At 39.8% G+C, this 25,231-nt stretch overlaps 1 protein-coding gene across 1 annotated transcript in view; it reads right to left on the bottom strand.

The window, feature by feature from the left end:
- The window catches only part of HOMER3 (homer scaffold protein 3), a 948,052-nt gene that overhangs the window by 483,734 nt on the left and 439,087 nt on the right, over window positions 1-25,231 (bottom strand). The window lies entirely within an intron of this gene.

Below are 25,231 nucleotides of genomic sequence, written 5' to 3'. Positions count from 1 at the left end.
AACAATGGAAAGCTGTAATCCTACTTCAAGCCTGTCCTTAGGAATTAGGATACCATGGGTGGGGTGACGGAATGTGTATCCAAGGAACTTCCTTCTTCTTAAACTTGGTGTAATAACTAGCTTTAGTTCAACTGCTTTACAGTGGTTTAAAACATCAGAACTTCCCATAACTTCTAAAGTGAATACATGCGTTTTTCACAGTGAGTACCATATTAGTAGGCTAAGGATCTGTACAGATAACTTTCTTCGGTTGTAAGCTTTATACTTTTTCTTTTTTTTTTTAGTAACTTTCCTCTTTATGACAGTTTTTCGTGAAAATGTTTTATAGTCAGTCAATTAGCTTTGAAAGTTCCCACTTACTTGAGGTGTTATTCTTTGCTTCTCTTCACTTTGTAAAAAGAATAACAGCTTTGGCCATATTTTTTAAACACTTTTATTGAATTATCACTTGCGACATAGGCACATTTACATCTATACAAAAGTAATCGAACTGTATTAACAAGTTAAAATTAACAAACATTATGCTGCACATATATTGCTATATATCATACAACCTAAGCAACATTACATGAATTACTTCCGACATAAGCAATCAAACATTTATACAAATGAAAACGAACCACACCGACAAAATCCTAGTTGCAAGCATTTTACATCACAAACCATACTGACACACTCACATTTGCAATCATCATACATCACTTATACTATTGTTTTCAATCATACATTACATTGTTCATTTAAGTCCACCTTCTTTTAAACCTCATTCCTCCCCTGTATGTATTGTTCCCACAATTCCCATTTTTTCCTATGTAGTTCGCTCCTACCTTTTATCTCTGTTACTATATTCACTACTTCTAATATAGTTGGTTTAGATTTTGATTTCCACTTTCTAGTAATAGTTTTTTGGCAGCCACCATAATTAGAGACAGCAAGGCCTTACCATGTCTAGGCAATTCCAATTCTGTATCATAGCTCAGAAAAATCATCTCCCTCGTCATGCCAATCTGCCCACCCAGCATCTCCTGACAGTGCATCCCGCAGGGAATCCTTAAAGTCCACCAACTCACTGTACTTTCAGAAAATATGTTCCCAATTACCTCTTTCTTCCCCACCACACCTTCATCATTTGCTATCGACCTGAAGAAAACTTTGATGGCGTCTACTTGGGGCATAAACATATCTATGCAAACATTTCCAAACAAAAATCCTAAATCTTCTAGATTTTGCTGCATATTTGGGAGACATACATATATCCTCCTATTGTTTCTTTGTAAATTGTTTATTCAATCTCTCTTCCCAATTCTTTCCAACTTCCTCTGATTGATTCTTATAGTTATCATGCAATATTTTATTTGCTCTACTAATTATTCCTTTTTTAATGGCAGCTTCTGTTCTAGATTCTACTAAAAACTCTACCAGTGCTGGTCTTTTGTTTAGGACCCCCCTATTTCTTTCTCTTTGCCTATACTCGGGCATCAATCCTTGACAGGGAAGGCTATCTCTAACCTGCAGTCCAATTAAATTCTTGGCATTTTCCTATTCTGTCTTTCCCTTTCTAGTTACTTGCTCCCAATAACTTGGTTCCTTGCCAGTTTTCTCCAATAAATTCCAGCCCCCTCTAGCCTATTGTCTGTATCCCTAATTGCAGTCATCCCTATTGGCAGAATCCTTCTCCATTCCCATGTTGGTTTAGCTGTTATACACACTCTGCTACTTTATGGATATAATATTCTGTATGATTATTATTCTCCTTAAAGGCCTGCATCCAAAATCCCAGTCTCTCCTTGTTTCTTGAGCTTACCCCGTTTTAACATCATCCCTTTCCAGTTTGAATTAGTTTTCTGCTTGTGCTATGTATAGGAGCCTTAACTGTATAGCTCTAAAATACCCCTTCAGATTGGATAATCCCAATCTGTCCTGTTCTACTGGAAGAATCAGCTTATCCCACTTGACTCTTTCCATCTTCCTCTCACAGATAAAGTCCTTCAGCTCTTTATTAATTGCCATCCACAACCTCTTCTCTGATTGATAAAAACATGCCTGACCTGTGTATAAGACTAAAAGGACTAAAAAATTTGACTGCTTGTATCTTACTATCCATATCCTTGCAATAAAGTTTCAATTTTCTCAGTATTATCTTTTGTATAGTCTCTTCCCACATATCCTTAGCTGCCACATCAGAATCATTTTTAATCCATACTCCTAAATACTTCATTTTATCATGTCCCCATAAATAAGGAAATTACTAACAGCTTCAATCATATTGATAAATATTTTCCTAAATAAATTTTCTCCTTAATGCTACTCAACCGCTTAGTGCAAGAAATCTGGACAGAGCTTAAAACAATGAGGGGAGGTAAACAAAGGCCCAAAAATAGGGGCAGATTTTAAATATTGCTCTTAAAAACTTAGAAACTTGTTAGAATAGCAGGCTTCAAATTACCATGCATTTTTCTGAATGATATAAAGTCTGAAACTTAAATGTTTGTCATTATTTAGTGACCTCACTCCTCAGTGATTACCAGAGAACCACACACTTCAGGAGGAACAGACCAAAAAATATGAGGCAAAAATATGGACAATCTGTGAAAATCTAGACAGTCGAGGTATGTTTTCCTTGCCATTTTTCATAATATAATTTAAGGGAACACAGACTACAGCCATCAGTGAACTGTTGAGCAAAATCCTTTCACACTACACTGATTTAGTTTTGAAGAAAATCAGTGTACACACTACTGGTATTGCACAGGCAGGCTACTTATCTTTTACAGACATATAATAAATATATGTAGACCAGAATTCACATAAATGAATCCACTTTAATTAAGGAAAAAAAAAACAGATTCAGTCTTCCTACAAAAGGATGCAGCAACAAATTAGCCAGTAGATGAAAGCTGCATAATTCCTTTTACAGATAATGGATTAGTTGCACTTACTCAATTTTACTTCCAGATTCACAGCTTGACCAATGTCTTTCTTGGGCTTGCACTTTTAAGCAATTGAGGAGCATTTAGTGATGCAGTAATGGGAAGAATGACTTCACACAGCAAGTTTCCATAATGTCTAAAATTGCAAACGATGCTCGACTGCTGGCTCTTCATCTAAGAAGGCTACAATTGTCAATTAAGGTTGCCCAAGGGCCTTGTAGTCCATTTTTCATACATTTAAAATATCGTGAGGAGGAAACTTCTTGGCTTGAGTCACACCATGGACCACCCATGAGGAACTTGCAACAGTGTTCTGTAACACTCCAATCTCCCTTTTGCCATATTGCCTAGCCTTTGTCTGCAAATAGGTTTTCACTAATGCATATATGCCTCTCTTTTCCTAGGGTAGCCCACAGAACATTCAGTCCCTACCTTCAACTTCTCACCAACCAGCAGAGACAAAAATTCATTCTTGAGCCGGGACCTCCAATGTGAGGCACACTAATTCAGCATGCTGTAAGATTTCTAGAGACACCCTATTTAGGGAAATCATGTACAGAAACAAAGATGAAGATAAATTGCAAAGAAGTTTCTTTTTTACCCAATTCTTTTTTTTTCTAAAGAAACAATTTAAAGACAGAGTTCAGTAATATATTGTTAAATATCCCTGCCACTGTATCAATGTCACATACTTATTCTGGAGAGTCCATCTTCTGTTTTGTAGTTTTTAAATTATGGAATAATCTTCCACAGTTGCTACAACAAACATGGAAGCAAAATGTTGGATGCTTATGAGCTATCTAGCACCCAGCTGGAGCTATCACAATGGTACCATTTGATTGTTCAATCTCTGCTAGTGCCCACATAATGGGATGCGTCCATATCGGCTACTACCCATTTAATGAGATGCATCTATCTCTGCTACTGCCCATGTAATGGGATGCTTCCATCCCTGCTACTGCCCATGTAATAGGATACGTTCATTTCTGCTACTGCTCTCTTAATGGTATGTGTTCATCTCCAAGTGCTGAATAACACCACTCAAATCATTATCTCCCTTAAGTCTTTCTTATCACCTAATCTTCCTCAATTTTCTTCCCACTCTTCCATCCCTCTGTCCTGTACAGACCATGTAAAAATAATCAGCCAGTTGCTTTATCAGTGTTTATTCCATGAGACACAATAAAATGTCAGTGTGAAGCTCAGTGGATAATAAAAATTCCAAGGAAAATGAACTACTGGAGTGAAACACAGATTTATGCTTAGTACTTGGTTCCATGGCTTATTCATAAGACATGATGTAAATTTACTGACTAAGCACCATTTCCCTTAAGTGCCTCTGTTTAACTATACTGACTGTTATTTTTCATTTCAATGTTGTGTTACACATATCTTTCTATTTTCTATGTATGTTTAGCTTTTACTGACTGGAGTTCTCTGTCCCACTGGAATTTAACATTTAAAAAATATGAATAAATAACCAAATAGTAATTCTGAACAAAAAAAAAAACAGTTCCACTGTTAGCAGTGTCTGTCTGCAGAAGTGTGTCATTTCTAATTGCAACACTGCATGGTTTAAATCATTAAGTCTCACAAAAATTAGATCTGCATTTTGTCCTTCACAGCTAATTACCGAGTGACTTTGAAAGCTTGATGACAATCATAAGCTTAGTTTAGCACTTGCTTTGGATAAATGTGGTCTGTGGTTTCAATCACAGGAGTTCACTGCAGCTTTTCTACTGCAAAGGCAGCTTTTTGCACTTCTGAGCATGTCAATAAAAATCTGAAATCATTCCACTCTGTTCTATGAGATTATACTGAAAATGAAGTCATAGGGAATTAATAATTTATCTGCATTTCTCTGAAGAGACATTTTGGAGATGCATTAACCAAAGTCTTGGGACATGAGACTTTTAAAAAAGTACTAAATACAAACAAAATACAGTTTTGGCTTGCAGATTTTTTGACTTTTTTTTAAAGATATAGAAAAGCCGAAAGAAGAAGATATCCAGTATGCAGACTGGATAAGGAAAAGGAAATTATCTTTATGCATGAAGTAGCTGTGCGGTGAAGGGAAACATACAAGTTAGTTTACAATAAAGTACAGACAAGTTGTTGGCAGGAATGCAAAAATTCACTGCAAAAATGAATATACATATTTCTACACGTTCTTTGCCTCCTTTTGACTTGTGCATCTACCTTTTACAAACTGGGTTGAATATTCTCCATCCCCCCACACTATCAGCACCTGAAATCATTTATTGTCAATAATGATGCCATTCAGAAGAGGCCTAACTATATATAGCCAGGAACCACAACACCCCATGTAGACTACTATATAAACAAACACTACAGACGGTGAAATGTTATCAGTGGGAAGCAACACAAAGGGCATCAAAAGCTGTTCTGTGTACTAGAGCATTTCTTCTTCTTCTGGTTCCTTAGATACAGGACTGGTACATGTTCTCACAAAATATACAACATAACTTACTTTTCTTGTCTCTGTCCTATTCTCACTATCTAGACTGGCCTTTTCTCCTTCATTCATCACAGCCAAGCACCCTAAGCCACTATGCTAGCCCTTGGGTAGAAATGGGATAGGACTTTCTCCTCAGGTGAATGCAATCTAGAGGCTCTGTGAACCAATTATAATCTCAAATGCTACAATGCCTATCAGATGGGGGGAAAAAACATCATGCACCTAATACATCAACTTTTAATTGGTCTTTCACTTTAAGTCTGACAGTACAATTATTACTGTATCTGGAAAATCCAGTCACTGCAATGATGGGACAGTTAGGCATATGACCTTGTGTGCTCAAGAAATGACCATTGGAAATTCCCTGCTGCTTGCAGCAACTGTGATGTTCTTCCATCTACGTTTTTCAGTAAATAAAAAAAAAAAAAAGGATGCAGTGCAATCACCAGTGTTTCATCCCCAGAGGATATCACCCACCTCCAACCCAAATTATCTTATAACATCTTTGGTTCATACCTGACCAGAATATACCAATTCACTAGGAGCTACTGTCATAATGGACTACAGAATAGTTTACGTATGGCATATACTAGCAAAAAACAATGATACAGCAAACTTATTCACCCTGAGAATACTGAAGTAACAGGATACTATCTATTCTTGTTGCAATTCATGAAAGAAAGTGGTAGAAAAAGAAGAGAGACAGGCAGAATTGAGTCAGTCAATATTTTTCTTTGAAAAGCACTGAATATACAGTAAAACTGCAGAATATGAGCTATTTATTCAGTACAATGAAAACAAAGAAACATGTTGTTTTGACTAATGCTCATTAACAGAACACAGATCAAAAGATGGTCAAACAACAAAAATGCATTTCTATATGTAATGCACAAAGGATTCTCTGCACATTTATCGCTACAGCTCAGCAAACAGCAGTTAAGCTTAAAAAGTCAATTATGTTCTTACATTACTGAAAAAACTGCAGCACATCTTTTTACACTGCAGGAGGAAATAACATAGAAAATAAGCAAAATATATAGGTGTGTGTGTGTACACACACACATATATATATATATATATATATATATATAGATGTATAGATATAGATATGTATAAATAAACCATGCGCAAATCCAAAGCACCTTTTCAGTGGTGCTGTGCATTATAATAAAGAGGTTTATCTGATGATCACCTTCAGAACTGCGCTCAACCCATCTGTTCTACACAAATCTAACAAGAATACTAAGCAATTTACAGTACTTCCAACAATATGCTGCACAGACATCCATTTCCTCAGTCCCAGAATCCCACAGGTACTCTTGTATGAGCAAGTGGAAGATGGAAGTGTTTAATTTCTAGCTCTCTCTTGGGAGCTCTGCATCACCGACTTTAACTTATAGCAATTGTCACCCCACATCATGAAGTGCTATAAATTCCATTATCTACGCCAGACCAGTTCAAGTGTCAGTGATATCTTTATGGCAATAGTGGAATAAAAATCATAATCATCCGACCTACAGCTGCTAAAAAAACAACTTTGCAAAATTTGATGCTCAGTGTGATCTGCTTCTTTTGCACTGATATTCTTAATGAAAAAAGTTCTACTTGCCTTACTAGCTCTTTGCAAAATTACTATTTTATACAGCTAATCTCACACTTTCTGCCTTTTTCCCCTTTCCCTAACAAGGCTGTTTATATCCTCAATGTGTCATAAATACCATTCTATCAGATCACATTTGCAATTCCGCAGGACTATAACCTGCCCTTACTATAGGTATATATTTTTTTGAATATATGCTGATCAGTGCATATGAATCTACTGTGAACAGTTCGAGTGTAAAGCTCTTCTCCCCAGGGTCTCCTTTGTAAAAAGGTATTTATTCAGTATACTTGATCAACAACGTGGAATAATAAAGCTGCCAAGATTCAGCTGTTTACTGAGCTCAGTACATCACATTTTGCTCTTCAAACTGAAAATGAAAGAACGTGAGAAAAGAATAAAAAAATACAGCATCTCAAGGTTACAATGTGCTGAAAACCTGTTAGCAGTGCTCAGCTAAGAAATTTCATGTTTCTCTCTTAAGCACTGGGTTTTAAAGATGGGCCTCTGTTTCAAAATATTTTATAATTTTATTATCTTAAAAGGACACCAATAGTGCAATGCCAATTAATTAGAGCGCACAAACAAAAGGCTATTATTGTAGCGTTTTAGCAGAATCTAAAACATAAGCTGCTGCTAAAAAAAGGGGATAGTTTATAGGGCATATAAAATATTGCATAACAACTATAGGAATCAATCAGAGGAGGTTAGAAAGGACTACAGAGAGAGACTGGATAAGCAATTCACAAAGAAATAATGGGAGGATATATGTGTGCCTCCCAAACATGCAAAGTTTACAAGATCTAGGATTTTTGCTTGGAAGTGTCTGCATAGGTATTTTTATACCTCAAGCACTCTAAAGAATTTTTCCTCAGGTAAACAGCAAGTGTTGGGGGTGTGGTGGAGAAGAAATAAGTAATCAGGAACACTTTTTTGGGATTGTAATGAGTTGGCAGACTTTAAAAATCCCCCGGCAGACTACGCTATCAGAACTACTGGTTGAGCAAGTTGGTTTAACTAAGAAACTCCTTGTTTTTTCAGCTAACAGAATCGGGAATTGCAGAGACATAGTAAAGCCTTCCCAGGTTTAATCCTGGTGGCTGACAAAAAAGCAATTACTAAAAGATGGAAATCAAAAAGTCTAAACCAACTGCATCTGAAGTAGTGAATATATTAACACAGATAAAAAAACGACCTGGAATCTTTAGAAAAGGGCTGGAGCAAATTACATAGAAAAAAATGGAAATTGTGGGAACAAATGCAAGCAGAATAATGTTTTGGAGGAGTAATGAGGTTTAAGGGAAGGTGGGAATTGAATGAGCTATGTAATGTTCAAATGACAATGACTGTAGAGAAGATTATATGTGATGTATGTTTGCAACTGAAAATATGACAAAACGGTTTGTTTTCATTTATATAAATGTATGCTTGTTTATATCATAAGTGATAATTCAGAAAAGATATTTTTTGTTTCAAAAAAAAAGATTTGAAACAGTCTTAAAAAATTAAAAAAAAAAACAGAAACTGGAAAACAGAAGTTAAGAAAATGCTTTGAAACAGCTAAGAAAGGCATTAAAGCTACTTAAAATCTTTGCGCAGTACCCAGACTTTCATGGAATTCCTTAGCAAGGTAATGACATTTTTCTGCAATTTAAGTGCAAATGTTTCTTAAATTATACATAACAATTACTTGTAATAATGGTCTTCAGTACTGACCACAAGACTGAATGGGCACCCTGGTAAGTGGTACTTTATTCTGGTATCCACTGCTGTATAGGATCTCAGATCATCAAGATACAGTAGGAAAAAGTAACAGAAGATGAAGCGGAACATAAGATGGGATCGACACTAATAATTCAAAGCCATTGTTGTAATTTTTATTAGCCCCTATGCACCACAGAAGCCAATGGTCCCACAAAGCATTCTCCAGTGCTGGACATGCATGTCCTGCCTATGTCCTAGAACAGCAACAAGTACACTGCGCCTCCAATAACTATGAAAACAATCCATTATTACTTAAGACTGTGGCAGCTGGCTACCTATGGTAAATATGGTCAGCTTATCTGTTTTTTCACATATGGACTGTAAGTATTGTAGTCTTTGAATTGTATTAAGATTTGGCTGCATTTACTCTGCATCTTATTGTTTAGCTGTCTGAGCTTTTAACCAGGTTGGGGAGTTGTCCCCTGTACTGTGTTCAGCTTGCCTGACTTGGTGTTCCTCTGTATTTTCCAGGTTCCACTGATACAACACTGTTTTTATGCTCCATAAGTTTCTACAGGGGACTCTGAGCTTCTGTCTTGGGGACCAATCAAGTCCATGTTGAATTCTGTGCTTTCTTTTCTTTACTCAAACTGTTTTGTCACTATATTCAAGGTCTTAATTGCGTTCCAGGTACTTCGCTGTTTTAATCTTCCTACAATCTGCTAGTGGGTTGTTCTCTGCCGCACTCACTGTGAATGGCCCTTGTCATGGTGTTAGGGAGGATTTTGCTGATCTTTGAATAGAATCTGAACTATTGCTGGGATGATGGATTGTGTTGGCTATGGATATGGTCTAACTGGGCATTTTGTGTTTAACTATAGCCTGGACTTGACTTTCTGGACTATTGTAGATGGTATGCTTGATACCATCTATGATAGATAGTATGCCTGATACTATGAGTGGTTTGGCTCATTTAGCTGACAATGTATTTTACAGCTCAAATTCTTGTTTATGGATTCATGTACACATTTATCAGCATCTTCTTATACTTTTTATATTTCAGTACTGAAATAGTTTCTTTTATCTTCCAATTTGGTTGTTTGAGGTTTGTTATTTTGCAGTGTTAATACATTACAGAGTGCACTTGCTTAATTTACATATGTTGCAATATCTTATTTTCTACTTTGAGTGCTTCACTTTTACTTTGTACACAGTACTTAGGAAATACATAGTTTAAATAAAACTGATGTAATGGGGATAAGGAAACTTTTTTCCCCTTGACTCACTGATTGCTATTTGGGGCCCCACTGAGCAAAGGGACATACTACATATAGTGAAATTGACAGGAACCTGGGAAAATCTAGGCTGGTCCCTTACAATGTTCTTTTACTGCCATTTGCTCTATAGTTTATTTCACAAAGGATAAATATTCCATCTCAAACTCACCAAAAAAATTGGAGCTGTGGGCTCTGCATGATGCCCTATGGGGCGACAGTTATATAAACCATCTGCTTTGGACATTGAATGTGGTGCACAGTATCATCATAATAGGAGAACACATATCACAGACTGCACACTGTGGCAGGGCTAGCTACTCAACAGTGTAAAATATGGCTCTGGATGATCTGGTTGTACTGATTAAATGTTGCTAAATGGGCATGGGTTTTGCTGTTGATAAGTGGGTTGAGGACCCGGCCTCTGCTGACCTATGCCTGTCAGGGACCCATGTTAATGGTGGGAGGGGTGTATGTGCTCCTGTTGGCCAGGGTGTGCCAGCCATAAAGTCCTGCAGCCCTGGGTCAATAAGCTACTGGCCGGGCAGTGTCCAGTTTCCCAGCTTGGGTAAACAGGGATAGCTCTGGTGAGCAAAAGTTGGATGTAAATACAACAAACCTGCTAAACATGAATTAAGAACTGCCACAATGTAGGTTCACTGACAGGATGCAGCTTGGAACTGGATGACATGATGGTAAGGAGGAGGCTGGACATCCTCTGTGTCCAGGATAATAAGATGGAAGAGCAGTGCAGTAAAGCCACTTAGACTGGAAACAATGACTCTACTACTTAGGAGGAGGACAGGTTAAGAATTGTGTGGGAATTGTGGTGAGGGTGAGGCTTCATTAGACAGTGAGGGATGTCATCAGAATTAGTGACAGACTTATGGCAATCAGACTCCAGGCTAATGACAGCAGTATTCATAATCTCAGCCTATGCCCCACAGCAGGGTTGTGACAGCAAGTAAAACAGTGCATTCAGACAGCAGTTGCAGGAGCTGCTACGTAAAGCATGACAACACAAAGTGGTGTTGATAATGGGTGACTCGAATGCATATAGCAGGACGGACAACAGGATGAGGACTGCCTGGGTCCACATGGGTGGGTAAAAATGAATAAAGAAAGGACAGGCCATTTTAGACTTGTGTGTGGTAAATGGCTTGATAGTAGCCAACACATGATTCAGAAAGAGACAGCCAGTATCATATACAAGAATATCCAACGTGCAACTCAGGTAGACCTCCTCCTCGTAATGAAAAGGCACTGGGAAAGAATCAGCAACTGCAAAGTCATCCCCAGTGAAACAGTCAGCCCACAGCATAAACCACTGATTGCCACAATCAGCTGCAAGCAGTGTTCAGAGAAGGCTCTAAGGTCAACAGAGACCAGGCTGAAGACCTGGAAGTTGACTGGAAAGAAAGCACAACAGTTCAAGGAATTACAGATATGAGGCCAACCAATGTATGGAAATAAATTACATAAGGAAAGCTGGTGGTGGAATGCAGAAGTCCAGGAAGTTATTAAAAAAAAGTAGTGTAGGAAAAAGTGGGAGAAAAGTTGGGCTAGGATAAGAAGGAATATTGATTGGCTAATGAAGTTAAGAGAACAGTTGCAATAGCAAAGAAAGTACAGTTTTGTACCTACCATAAATGTAGATGTCCGAACAGGAATGCATCTGCAGTCATAACAAATGGGTTGTCCTGTCGTCAGGCAGCCCTTCGGTCGGCCGGATTCCAAAGTCTGGGTCTGGCCTCGGCTGGTGTCGCACTTCACCCGACGTCATAGCTGCAGTTCTTCGGGTATAAAGGCATCAGCAGACGCCATTTTCCTCAGTGTTTCTTGCCCCAGATGCCAGTTGCCCTCTTGGATAGCTAAATTTTGGATAAATGCCAATGTTTCCAAATAGTAGAAGGCAAACACAAAAAATAAGCATGTATGTACATATATACAAACAAATACACCATAAGAGATCCCCCCCCAGCTAGCTATTAGGTGGGCAAATACCCTAGGAATACCACAGAGGGGAAGGAGGGTGGGTAATCCTGACTGCAGATGCATTCCTGTTCGAACATCTACATTTATGGTAGGTACAAAACTGTACTATGTCCTTCAAGGATGCATCTGCAGTCATAACAAATGGGTAGAATACCATAGCCAAACTAGGGAGGAGGAAGATGAAATTATGGTGTAGTTAGGATCCCTTGCAAAACAGCAGTGGCAAACCCTGCTCGGGATCTAGAGTATAAAGGTAAGTTATAATGCTTGGCAAATGTATGCACGGAGGTCCAAGTAGCAGCCTCTATAATGTCCTTGGTAGCCACTCCTCGTAAGAAAGCTGTGGTAGTGGCTGTAGCCCTTGTAGAATGAGGCCTTATGTTCTGTGGAGTTTGCTTTCCATGGTAGGAGTAACAAAATCTAATGCAATTTCCTATCCACTTGGAGATTGTCTGTTTTGAAATTGCTTTTCCTTCCCTTCCTGTTGCATATGCTACCAGAAGCTGGTCAGTTTTTCTATTGCCCTTGGTTCTGTCCAGGTAGTAGCGCAACTGTCTATGTACATCCAAAGTATGCAGCAGTCTTTCCCCCTTGTTTTGTGGATTGGGGAAGAAGGTAGGTAGGTGGATTGCTTGGTTTAAAGACACTCTGGATACCACCTTAGGCATAAATGTAGGATTTGTTCTCATGGACACTCTATCTTGATGGAAGATTAGGAAGGGTTGTACTGCCATTAAAGCCTGTAGCTCAGAAACCCTTCTTGCTGAGGTAATTGCCAGCAGAAAAGCAGTTTTCCAGGATAGGTGTTGTAGATCTGCTGTTGCTGCTGGTTCGAAAGGGGGGAGTGTCAATTTTTCTAGCACAAAGTTCAAGTCCCATGCTGGTAATGGTGGTTTCCTAGGAGGTTTTACATTTTTAATTCCTCTCAGAAACTGCCTGAGTAGAGGATGCGAGAAGACAGGGGGATCGAAGCTGTATTCCGCAGAAATAGCTGATGCATGTATCTTGATGGAGGAATAGGACAGGCCTGTATGGAAAAGTTCTGCCAAATACTCCAGGATGTTGGCAATGTCTACCTTTGACACATCTTTTGCCCTTTCAGTACTCCAAATGAGAAACCTTTTCCATTTTCCTGCATAGTTCCTTCTTGTTGAAGGTCTGCGGGCCTCAAGGATAATGTCTTTAACCCTTTGGGATAAATCTGGGTTAGTTGCTCTTATGTAATGTTCCAGGCAGTCAGCTGCAGAGTTTTCAGGTTTGGATGCAGGGTGTTGTAGCCGTTCTGAGTTAACAGCAAAGGAATCAGGGCTAGTGTCCACATTTTCCCCGAGACATGCTTCTCAGTAATGGGTACCAATGTTGTCTTGGCCAGTCTGGAGCTATCAGAATGATCCTTGGACGTTCCTCTTTGATTTTCAATAGCACCTTGTGCATCAAAGGAAGAGGTGGGAATGCATATGCTGTCAGGCCTTTCCCACTGAAGGATAGAGAGTCCACCTTCCAAGCAAGTGGGTGGTAAGTCCTTGTGCAGAATTTCTTGAGCTGGTGATTGAGTGGGGATGCGAATAGGTCTATTTGTGGCAGTCCCCATTTCTTTGTGATGACCTTGAAGATGTCCGGGTGTAGCATCCATTCGTGAGCATCCGAGGTAGTTCTGCTTAATATGTCTGTTAGGATGTTTTCTTTTCCCGGTACAAAAATTGCTTGTAACTGAATGTTGTAGCTCAGAGCCATATTCCATAGGTCCAGTGCCATCCGGCATAGAGGGTATGAATGAGTGCCTCCCTGTTTGTTGATGTACCACATGACTGTGGTGTTGTCTGTCCTTATCATCAACTGCCCTTCTTGGAGGAATGGTCTGAAATTCTGGATTGCTAGTTTTACTGCCAGCATTTCCTTTTGATTTATGTGCAGGTGCAGCTGATCTGGAGTCCATAAGCCTTGTATGCACTTGTCCAGCATGTGGGCCCCCCAACCGAGGTCTGAGGCGTCCGTTGTGATGGTTTGGCTTGGTTGAATGCTGTGGAAGGGCAAACCTGGTTTGACTGGCATGCCTGAGCCCACCATAGGAACTCTTGTTTCAGGCATGGGATTAGTGGTATTTCGGTTTCTAAGCTGTGCCTGTGTTGAGACCATAAATTCTTCAGGTACCACTGTAGCTTTCTCATATGCAGTCTGGCATGAGGGACCAGGATTATGCAGGATGCCATGAAGCCCAAGGCCTGCAGTACTTTCCTTCCTGTTAGTTTGTTCTGCTCTGTTAATGCCAAGAAGTAGAGAGGAAGTTGTTCTTGTTTTTCTGCAGTTAGGAATGCCATCTGTTTTACTGTGTCCAATTCTGCACCTAAGAAGGTTATTCTTTGGGATGGTATCAGTCTTGACTTTTTTATATTGACGGTATATCCCAGGGCTTGTAGTAAGCAAATGACTCTTTGTAAGTCTTCTCTTAGCTTGTTTTTGTTGTCCGCTTGTATCAGGCAGTCGTCCAGGTATGGATATATTTGGATTCCCTGAAGCCTGCAGTGAGCGATTACTGATGCCAGGCATTTCGTGAACACTCTGGGCGCAGTAGATAAGCCAAAGGGCAATGCTGAGAATTGATAATGCTCTGATCCTGCAAGAAATCTGAGGTATCTTCTGCAATTTGGTCGTATGGGGACGTGCAGGTATGCCTCCTTGAGATCTAGAGTCACCAGCCAATACTCCTTGCCCAGCATGGGAAGAAGTTGCTGTAGGGTCAGCATTTTGAATTTTGGAACAATGATGAATGTGTTTAAAGCGGACAGGTCGAGAATAGGCCTCCAATTTTTCTCTTTTCTTGGTACCAGGAATAGTCTGGAGTAAAATCCCTTTCCTTGTTCCATAGATGGTACCCTTTCCACAGCTCTCATCTTTGCTAATTGAGCTATTTGTTTTACAGCTTCTGTCTTTTGATTTGGTGGCAGGTTTGGCATTCCTCTTTTTCCTGGTAAAGTATGGAAATGGAACCTGTAGCCTTGGTCTATAGTTTGCAAAATCCACTTGTCTCTTGTGATATAGTGCCAGTTTTTTGAAAATAAGGCTAACTTTCCGCCTAAGGGTGCTGCTATTTGTTCCCTGGTAGGCGGTACCAGAGCCAAGTCACTGTGATTGTCCTGTTGCAGTGGTAGTTGTTGTGTCTGTGCCTTGTTGGTTGTTACCTTGCCACTGGCGTCCCCTGTAGGCACCTCCTCTGGATTGATTTCTGCCTCTTGAACGCCTATTCCTGCCTCTCTGAGTTTTAGAGGAGTCTGGAAAGGACCAATTTTTGGAAGGCCAATTCCTGCTAAACCTTGGAGGCTGAACCTGTAAGAAATCTTTCACTGTTTATACAGATTTTGCCTTCTCTTCCATTTTCTTCAGTACCTGTTGAGCAGGAGAACCAAATAAACTGACCTTATCCATAGGAGCATCTAATAGTTTTGCTTTAACATGATCCGGCAAGACCTGTTCTTTCAACCATGCATGCCTTCTTATAACTGTGCCAGTCATGGCTGATCTAAAGGAAGCCTCCAGTGCATCATAGCCACATTTTAAAGAATGGTTACTAACCTGCTGAATGTTATGCACCATTTCTAGAACATATTTCTTATCTAAAGAATCATCAGAGGACAGTTTTTTAGTTAACTGATCAAGCATAAACTCCTGGTATTGGATCACATGAAACTGACAGTTCAATGCCCTAGCTGAGAGAGTAGCAGAGGTGTATACTTTTTTACCCCATCTCTCTAAGGACCTGGATTCCCTTTCAGAAGGAGAGGGTTTTTAACTGAGGTCGAAGCTACTGCCTTAGGCCCCTGTGAGATAGTCTCGGGATCTGCAAAAGGGGCCTTGTATAAATGGTGATGAGTGTCCGGGACCCTGTAGAACCTATCGGGCTTAGCAGGGGCTGGAGGTAAAGTATCAGGAGCAGTGCAAGCATCATTAAATGCATCATCTACAACAGGAAGAACTGGAGGTATAGCTAAAGGCCTATGTTGTGGTAAATGTAAAAAGGTCCTAAGCCTTTTCCTTGAATCTGAGAAATCTTGTCCCTGCCATTGGAATTGCTCTCTCATGGCATGTAAGGTTTCCCCAAAGGAAAATTCCTCTGGTGGAGAGGCAGAAGGAATCGATTCCTCAGCATCGGAGTCTTCATAAGTAGAAAAAGGAGCCTCTGGATGATCTGTATTGTCTGTATCATCAGAAGAATCATCTGAGGACACTGGCTCGGGGGGCTCTGCTCTAGGTCTCTTTTCTGGAGGAGGTTGAGAGGCCCTGTCTGGGTGAGATTGGGATCCCCTAATTAAAGAGATGAGATCCTCTGCCAGAGTGAGCATTTGGGAACTGGAACTGGGCCTGTGAGAGGGGGGCTTAACAGGCACAGACTTAGAAGTTTTGGCTGCTTTAGCCCTGGCAAAGGCCTTTATGGACATGGCTGCAGGCGGCCTAGCAGCACCACGTGCAGGGGTTGAAACATCCAAAGGGATGGTGTCCGATAATTCTTGTGAAACCACAGTAGCAGGTAGAACTTCAGAGGCCGATTCAACTAGGGTAGAAGGGGCCTCGGTAGTAGTCATGGATTCGGCTGAAGATAGAACAGTTTGCTCGGTTTCGGCCAAAACAGAGACACTCGCGGTTTCGGCCGAAACCGCAGACCGCGAGTGTCGGTCCTTTTCTTTGCGTTTCTTAACAACTTGTGAAGTCGGAGGATCCGACGGCATTATGTACGCAAAATCTGACCCAAAAAACTGTTCAGCAAACTCCGACCGACGTCTAAGCGTCCGTCGGTTGAAAGAAGCACAGGCTAAACAAGCTGCTACGTCGTGGTCTAGGCCTAAACAAGGTAAGCAGTAAGAGTGGAAATCTTTATGAGGTATTTGTTTCCCACAAGTTAAACAGTTATTCACTTTTTCTGACATCGGCTGAGGCAAGAAAGAGTCCCCAACGGGGTACTTAGCTTTTAGAAGTCTTCGAAGTAGTATTCGGTAGTAGTAATCTCTGGATCTGACCGACCGGCACTTGCGAACAGCTTCTGCTTCGGGCGCCACGCGGCAAGAAAGACTGAGGAAAATGGCGTCGGCTGATGCCTTTATACCCGAAGAACTGCAGCTATGACGTCGGGTGAAGTGCGACACCAGCCGAGGCCAGACCCAGACTTTGGAATCCGGCCGACCGAAGGGCTGCCTGACGACAGGACAACCCATTTGTTATGACTGCAGATGCATCCTTGAAGGACATCAAGGCATCATAGGCACTCTACCATCTTCTGGAAAGCGACTCAGTTGATGGCACAAAGAAACTATCAAGTTGCAAGGTAAAGACAGAAAGATAAAGACATTCATAAGGGATGCCAGCATCAACCTGCTCATCAGTTCACAGGATATCAAAGGCAGATGGAAGGAGTACTTCCAGCAGCTTCTGAATAAAGAAAACTTCAGAGAAGCTGCACTGCCCCAGAAACAGCCTACAATGAGAGAAGAGGAGGAGACCACCACAGAAGAAAGAAAGAACAGCACTAAGGAAACTGAAGTCAGGGAAAGCAGCAGGCTCAGGTGAGGTCACAGCAGATATGATAAAGATGCTGGGTGAGATAAAGGTGAAATGGCTCCTGAGGGTATTCATAGCAGTGTGGACAAAGGCATATCCCAGACAACTAGAGAATAAGCATACTAGTGCCAGTGTTCAAAAACAAATGGGATATTCACAAATGTGAGCAGTACAGAGGTATCTGTCATAGGCAAAGTCTCATTAACATTAGTAGAATTAGTGCAGGCTATGTTCAAGGACTCAATGACTCAAATGTGAGCAGTGTCTGGTCTCACAGAAGGTTCCCCTGTGCAAGTGGGTGTGTCCCAGCATTCAGCTCTGAGCCCACTGCTGTTCATACTGGTGATAGACTACGTTAGCAAACAGGTCAGAGGGGGCAGATCAACAAAGTTTCTCTATGCTGATGATGTGGCATTACAGGTAGACTCTGAGCAAGAGCTTCATCAAAGGATAGGAGAATAGAATGCAAAACTGAAGGCACTTAGGATGAAACTGAGTACAGACAGGACAGTTGTAATGACAGCAAAAGGTGGAGTTAAAAAAAATTGAGAATCGAGATAGAAGGGAAAATAGTGGAACAGGTTAATAGCTTTAAGTATCTGGGAGGGGTTGTGAGGAGATGGGAAGTCTGAATGAGGAAATCAAATCTAGAATCAGAGGAGCTGTTGCCAACTGGAACAGAGTGTCAGGTGTAGTATACAACAGAAGAATGCCAAAGAAGCTGAAAACTAAGGTGTACAAAATAGATGTGTGACCAGTACTACTGTATGGTACAGAAACCTGGGCAGTAAAGGCAGAACACATGAAGAAACTAGAGGTGATGGAGATGAAGTGCCTGAGAAGGGTGATAGGATACACACTGTGGAACAAACAAAGAAATGAGAACATAACAGCAGTGGCCAAAATAGCTCCAATTGCAGAAAAGGTCAAAGAGAACAGATTATGGTGGTTTGGGTACATGTGCAGAAAAATCAGAAGACAATCTGGTGAAGATGATTTGGGACAGACAGGAAGGCGGCAAGAGGAAATGAGGGCATCTAGCAAAGAGGTGAACAGACTGTGTGAGAGAAGACCTGCGGCACTGAGGCGTTAGTGTCGAAGAAGGCAGGAGTATGGCACCCCCAACCCCATGAAGAAAATGGGAAAAGGAGGCTGATGATGTACATACCAGCTCTGCTATAAATCCATCTCTGGGCAATGGTTATTAGAAATTATAGTATAAACAGCTTGAAATGCATTAACAGACAACTATGAATAAGCAGTTTCCTTACTGCCTGAGGACAGCTTCTCCCTTTTCAGTATTTACAAATGATTAAAATGGCATGTCGTATGCCATCCAGCCTTGAAGACGAAGGGTAAAAAGCACTTGATCACCGATTCCTACATACTGCATTTGTGTTGGGCTGTCAAAACTGGTACAGTCTTAGTAGATTACAGTACAAACATCTGTGAAACAATAAAAGTACAGTAAAAATGTATAACTTGAACATTAAGGAGGTAAACAACAACAGATTCATGTAAACTTGCCAAAGGCAGTTTTGGCAGATGTAAAATATTCAAAATTATCTTCACTGAACAACTGAGGAACCACCATGTTTTTGCAAGAGGCAAGCCCCACTGCATTCCTCTCCCAAAACACACATGCGCGCACACACACATGCAGGCACACACACACACTCCTCTAAACTTACATATACCATTTCACAGAACAATGGGGAAAGAGGAAAACCCACTATAAAAAAATAGCATCAGCGCTGAACTATCTTTGGCAAATCGACAGGAACCCGGGACAATCTAGGCTGGTCCCTTAAAATGTTGTTCTAATGCAATTTGCTCTACAGTTTATTTTACAAAGGATGCATATACCAGCTGTAAAGGCAGCAATGGTCTTGGAAGTCAAACCCATGTAATTTCCAACCATGTTGTCTTCACAGATCAGACTATGCTGTTCCATTGTTAGGAAGAACAGTGCAAGTCACCGTTCGATGTTAAAAGAAATGTGGTCATGTATACACCATGGTGACCTAATGCCCTGGATGCTGTGTGTTTCTATACCCGCCACCATACTCCAAAATGTCTGCTTGAATTACCCAAATATCCAATTTACAGACTACTGTACATTTATGAAGATTTTGCGGTTATATTATTTCTGACTTTGAGCATGTCAATGTGGGCAATACAATAGAGAAGTGACCAACATCCATGCCTCATAACACCTTAACTGTTTAATTCAGATTCTATACGAGGTGCTTTCTATGAAGAATGTTCTTATGGAGTTTTGACCAGGTCTCAGACTTTGTTTCACGACAAAAGACATGCACATACATGATCCTATATATTCCTGGTATGTATGTATGTTTGTGTGTGCGCACTCATGTCCAAACATATGTCCGTTTCTTATAACTAACTGGCATCACATCCAGGGTGGTTTTCTGATTTATTTCCATTGCTTGGCAAAATAGATACCAGCTCTGCCATGACTAAATATAGGAAAAAGCAAGTATCTGAAAATGAATGGATGAAAGCATGTCTGTCGGCTATAGCAACCATGTTGCAGTTTGTGGTCACATTTTTCTTCACAATAACTGCCACTTACTTGCTCTACATCGTATCTGCGATCATCTTTCTCTACATTGAAATACACTGCATCCACCACAAATGGTTAAAATTCATTCAATTGACAAAAAAAAAAATATGCAACAGGGGCATGGTCCTACCCCCCACACCTCCTGCTAATTATTTATACCAACTCCAAGACTGCAAAACAGTGGTAAAAGCTCAGAATCCCACTCCCACAGACTAGCAATCCCTCAAAGCAAATGCAGGCATCATGATGAACTGTCATTTTGATAAAAAAAGCATCATTCCGAAATGTTCGCTGGAACAAATTCATGAAAAAATAACCTGTATCTGCATATGGTCACTTGTAATCAGCAGTCTTCATATCACTGTGGATGGGGCAGGAGCGGCCTTAGGTCAACTGGTGCCCTAGGCAAAAAGGCTCCACAGCGTCCCCCACCACACCACCCAGTGCCCCCATCCTGGTCTACCTACACCAAAAAAATACTGGAGAAGCGCCTCTACTAGAGCTGCGGCCGCCTAGTTGGCCTATGCCTAAGACCGGCTATGGGATGGGGAACAGAAAGCTACTGTTTGGTAATGCATTGAAATCTAAGTCACAGATCACCTGCTGCTCTTCCAAGTTTTGTTCCTAAATAAAACTCAACACGAGTTAATTGCTCTCACCAGTTTACTAATGATATATTATTTTTTATAGTTGGCAAACCTTAATAAAAAAAATCTATATCCCAGAATCACAGCAGTGTTAAAATAAAAGCAACAATATAAGATGTTAAAAAATAAGAGATTACACAAGTGGAAGGGATTGACAGGCAGGTCAAATGTAACAGTAGTTATCCAAGATATCTGGCTGGAATTCAATAGAGAGACACATCTCTGAACTAACTGAAAGAGACACTATCACTTTCATGTATTCTGGCTCTAAGTAAACAACTTGGACAACATAAAATAATAAATTACTAAAGAAAGCAGCGCATGCGTGAAAACACAGCTGTGTAAAATCGAAGTGACAGAAACAAAATTCAGTTATTTATGACTACATTTCAGGCCATGTGCAGTACAAATATTGGCATATACAAATCAGTGGATTGTGATATAAAATACTGTTGCAGCCTAAACTTAGTAAAACATAACCTTACAAGGTCCGCTTTAGCATCTCTAAGGATCCCAGTAAAATTTGATTTAACTGGTGGCCCCAAGCAGAATCAAAGTCAAGTAATCTGTGACTCTCCACAGAACAAATCAGAAGACACGGTGCTTGGATGTTTGTAATGAGTGACTGATTTGTACCACATTTGCATAATTTAACTTTTAATTTTGTTTTCACTAAAAGAAGTGAATACAACTATCAAGGGGACAGTATAGTGCTCAGCAAAGGAACCAAGGTGCTGGGAGCAAATAATCAAAAAGGGAAAGGTAAAAAACTAGGAAGAGACCATGAATACATTGGACTACAGGCTATAGACTGCTTTCCCTATCAAGGATTGATATCAGAATATAGGCAAATAAAAAGTAATAGGGGGATCCTAAGTGAAAGACCGGCACTAGTAGAGTTTTTAATTGAACCTAGAAACCAAAGCTACTGTTAAAAGTGATAATTAGTGGGGTATAATGAATACTGAATTATAACTATAGCAATCAATCGGAGGAAGTTAGAAAGGATATGAAAGACAGATTGGATAAGCAATTCACAAACAATGGGAAGCTATATGTATGGCTCCCAAATATTTAAAGTCTAGAAGCTGTAGGATTTTTGCCCGAAGGTGTGTTTCCATGGGTAATTTATACCCCAAACAGACTCCAAAGAATTGTTTCTCAGGTAGATTGCTAATGCTGGTGGTGTGATGAGGAAGAAAGAGGTAAGTGGGAACATATGTTGGAAGTTTAATGAGCCATATAATGTTCGACTGACAATGACTGTATAGAAGACCATATATGATGCATAATGTTTGCAACTGAAAATATGCCACTATGGTTTGTTTTCATTTTTATAAATGTAACAATTTCCTATGTCATAAGTGATAATTCAATAAAGATTTTTTTTTGATTAAAAAAATAAAATGGGGGGGGGGGGGCATTATACCGCTTGTCCCCAGAGCTGCTTCAGCACTTGTGTTTGCTGTGATTAAAATGCCTCACATGGACTTCAGAAACTATTTATGCTATTTTTATTACACAAAAAAAAAAAAATTAAACATAAGCTAGCCCATTTGCTCCCTCGACACAATGACTACAGTTTGCTACTACCTAAACCTGGCAATGAACATCCGGGACTCAAGAAAGCAAGACTCAGAAGGCAGACACTGAAGTTTACACAATCCATCTGCTAAATTCAGAGACTTACTGAGCAAACTGCAGAAGCTAGGGAATTATATTTCCCTTTTTTACATTAATTTTCTTAACTGGGCAGGTCTACCAGGTTCATTTTCTGTTTCGGAGGTATAATTTGGAGAAGGGCATGTACAGACATGATAAAAAAAAAATACAAGGATAAAATTTCTCTTAAAAACTTTGAACTTCTCTCACAGAATGTTTAAAATCCACCAGAACTACCATCAAAGCAAGCAAATGGGTCCTCAATTTACTGTCACCATGGAAAGGAATGATGTTCTCCCACAACACAGTAAAGTACTGAAAGAAATCCAAGCACCTGATGTGGGGTAAAGTAAACTTTTTAGTCATCAAAGGCAAGCATGCAAACTACCAGTTCATATTTCTCAAGGTACTAAGTAGACTGAAAAACCCTACATTATGAAGGAATATGAAGTTAGTTGTGGTTATTTTAATAGAAAAAAAGCAAAAGAAGTAAACACCATCACCATTCTGACAAGCAGGGCAAAGGAATGATGGAACATACTGAGCTAAAGAAGGATGACGGAGAATAATACATGGAAGTGTAGAATTATAACTGTTATAACTGGTCAGGAAGTCCTTTAGTGACAAAGCAGCTAAGTTGTGGGATGTCCAACCTAGCCGAATGGTGGAGTACTGAGATTCTCAAAATTTCAAGAAAGCTTAAGTAAATGGAGAGGTGTGACTGATGATGGAGTGGCAGCTATAGCTTCAGTTTAATTTAGTGGACCTCTGATCTACTTCAACAAATTCTGAAAGTTAATATTGCTTCTGCTGACATGGAATGATGGGAATGTCTGCCTATATTATCAGCCTCATCTTTCAAGGGGTACAGAGGAAATCCAAAACACAACACAGTGGATACTCAAATCCTTAGCATGCCCTCTGAAAAGATAGTCTGCTCAACATATTGTTAGAAGATCTATGAATTGTCTTGCTTCAAACTAAATGCACTGTAAATACACTGTTACGCTAAAGTATCACTACTGTAGTAATGGTACATAAGATACTACTATTGCTTTTGTAACCAGGTCACAGTTGAAAACCAGCTCCTGGGCTCAAAAAACAAACAAACAAAAAAATAAAGTGTATTTTGGCCCCTGCATGATTGACATTGACCCTTTAACTCAGTTGCATTATGCACTTTGCCTGAGTCGGCTGGATTTGTTCATTAGAGTAGGCTACCAAGGATGGTAAGGGACCAAAACATCTTTCTACATTTGCCACTACCACTTTGCAGCTTTTAATTATCACTATAGTGTTTCTTTTTATTGTCTACAAAAGCCTACTGGGGCAACTTTTACTAATCGTCACTGTCATGGAAATGTTAAGGAACAAGCTGCTGTTTCTTGTGCTTACCGGAGTCCTGCCATTATTTTATTTATTTATTTTGAAGTGTGCGGCAGTACCTAAATCTATCGCTTGAAACCTTTGAGTGGGTTTTCAAATCAACACTGTCCCTCAAGTCCAACGTCAAGTAAAAAAAGGTTTTAGTTCTCTCTACATTTGACTAAACTGCATCTGAAAAAGACAAAATTGAGGCACACAAATGCAGACGTTGCTTTCAGTGTAAATATGCATTTAAATATGACTATTCTTCCAAGACAAATGCTTGGTTACTTGGGCTTGGTGTGTTGCATCCTTCAATGAATACACCTGATAAAGACTTCTGAAAAAAAATATTCTCTTCTTTAATCGTTTTGCCTACTCATGGTTCTACAGTATGCTCTCTTGTTTTGATCAGAATCAGACACACTGAATTAAACACAATGATCTAAGCTTCAGCATTTAATTCTTCCTTTCACTTGTCCCAGTTTCATATATGTGCTATTCCACTTTCTCAGGGATTCAATCGCCCTGATGTTTTTAGTAATAGCAGCACACAGGTTAACAGATAGGGGTCTCACAGACCTGCTAGTGTCTAAAAGCAAGCAGCAATGTCAGAATACATCCTTTTTCAAAACTGCCTTCTGCACTGCAGTTCCTGTGTCCCTGCCTTGATCATATTACTGGTCCTTTCCTGAATTCTTCTGGCAGTGATGGGAGCGTTTATTTAGCAATAAATAAATACATTGAACTTAATTTGTCTTTGGTGCAGTACATATGTTAAACATCTGTCCAGATTAGTATAAATGCAGTAGTTTCCCAGCCTTACAGGAATACTGTGTGTGTTTATAACCTGCACTAAGATTTTGCATTTCTAACTTCATTGTGTTTAAAAATTAGTTCTTAAATTTTTTCTAAAGCAATTATTTACCTAAAGACATCTTGTGATGCTTAACTGTTACATTTTATGTGCTTCATTATTTTTTTCAGTAAACATTAAACAGCAAGTAGGGCAGTATAAATGCTGCTAGTTATCAGATCCACAGTCAGTTTGTACAAGTATTACTCATAATAAAAACTGACGCTTCTAAATGGTTAGGAAACAGGAAAAGAAAAAGTTCCTGTGAGGAAGAACGCAAACAGGTTCCAACACTGCTGGACAGTAAGCCTACTTCCAAATTTCCAGAGCCCATATGCAAACATGAAAGCTACTCCAAATCTTTTTTTTTCCTGAACAGTGCAAGTCTTTCTTAGCACCTCTTCACTAATAAGGGCAGTTTAGTTCTTAAAAGAAAAATAGTCTTCTTCAGCCCGGTGGGAATTTTTCCCCAAATTTAGTGAATATCTGAGGGACAAACACTCTGAATGTAAGAAATTCAGGAGGCTTTTCCGAATCAGAATGTTTCTTTCGGTACTGTTGTGCAATTAATTTCAGAGCATTTAA

This window comes from Protopterus annectens, chromosome 13.part0 (assembly GCF_019279795.1).
Source record: "Protopterus annectens isolate FY-2018-M chromosome 13.part0, PAN1.0, whole genome shotgun sequence".
Lineage (NCBI taxonomy): Eukaryota > Metazoa > Chordata > Ceratodontiformes > Protopteridae > Protopterus > Protopterus annectens.
This window is presented reverse-complemented; position numbering and strand designations above follow the sequence as displayed.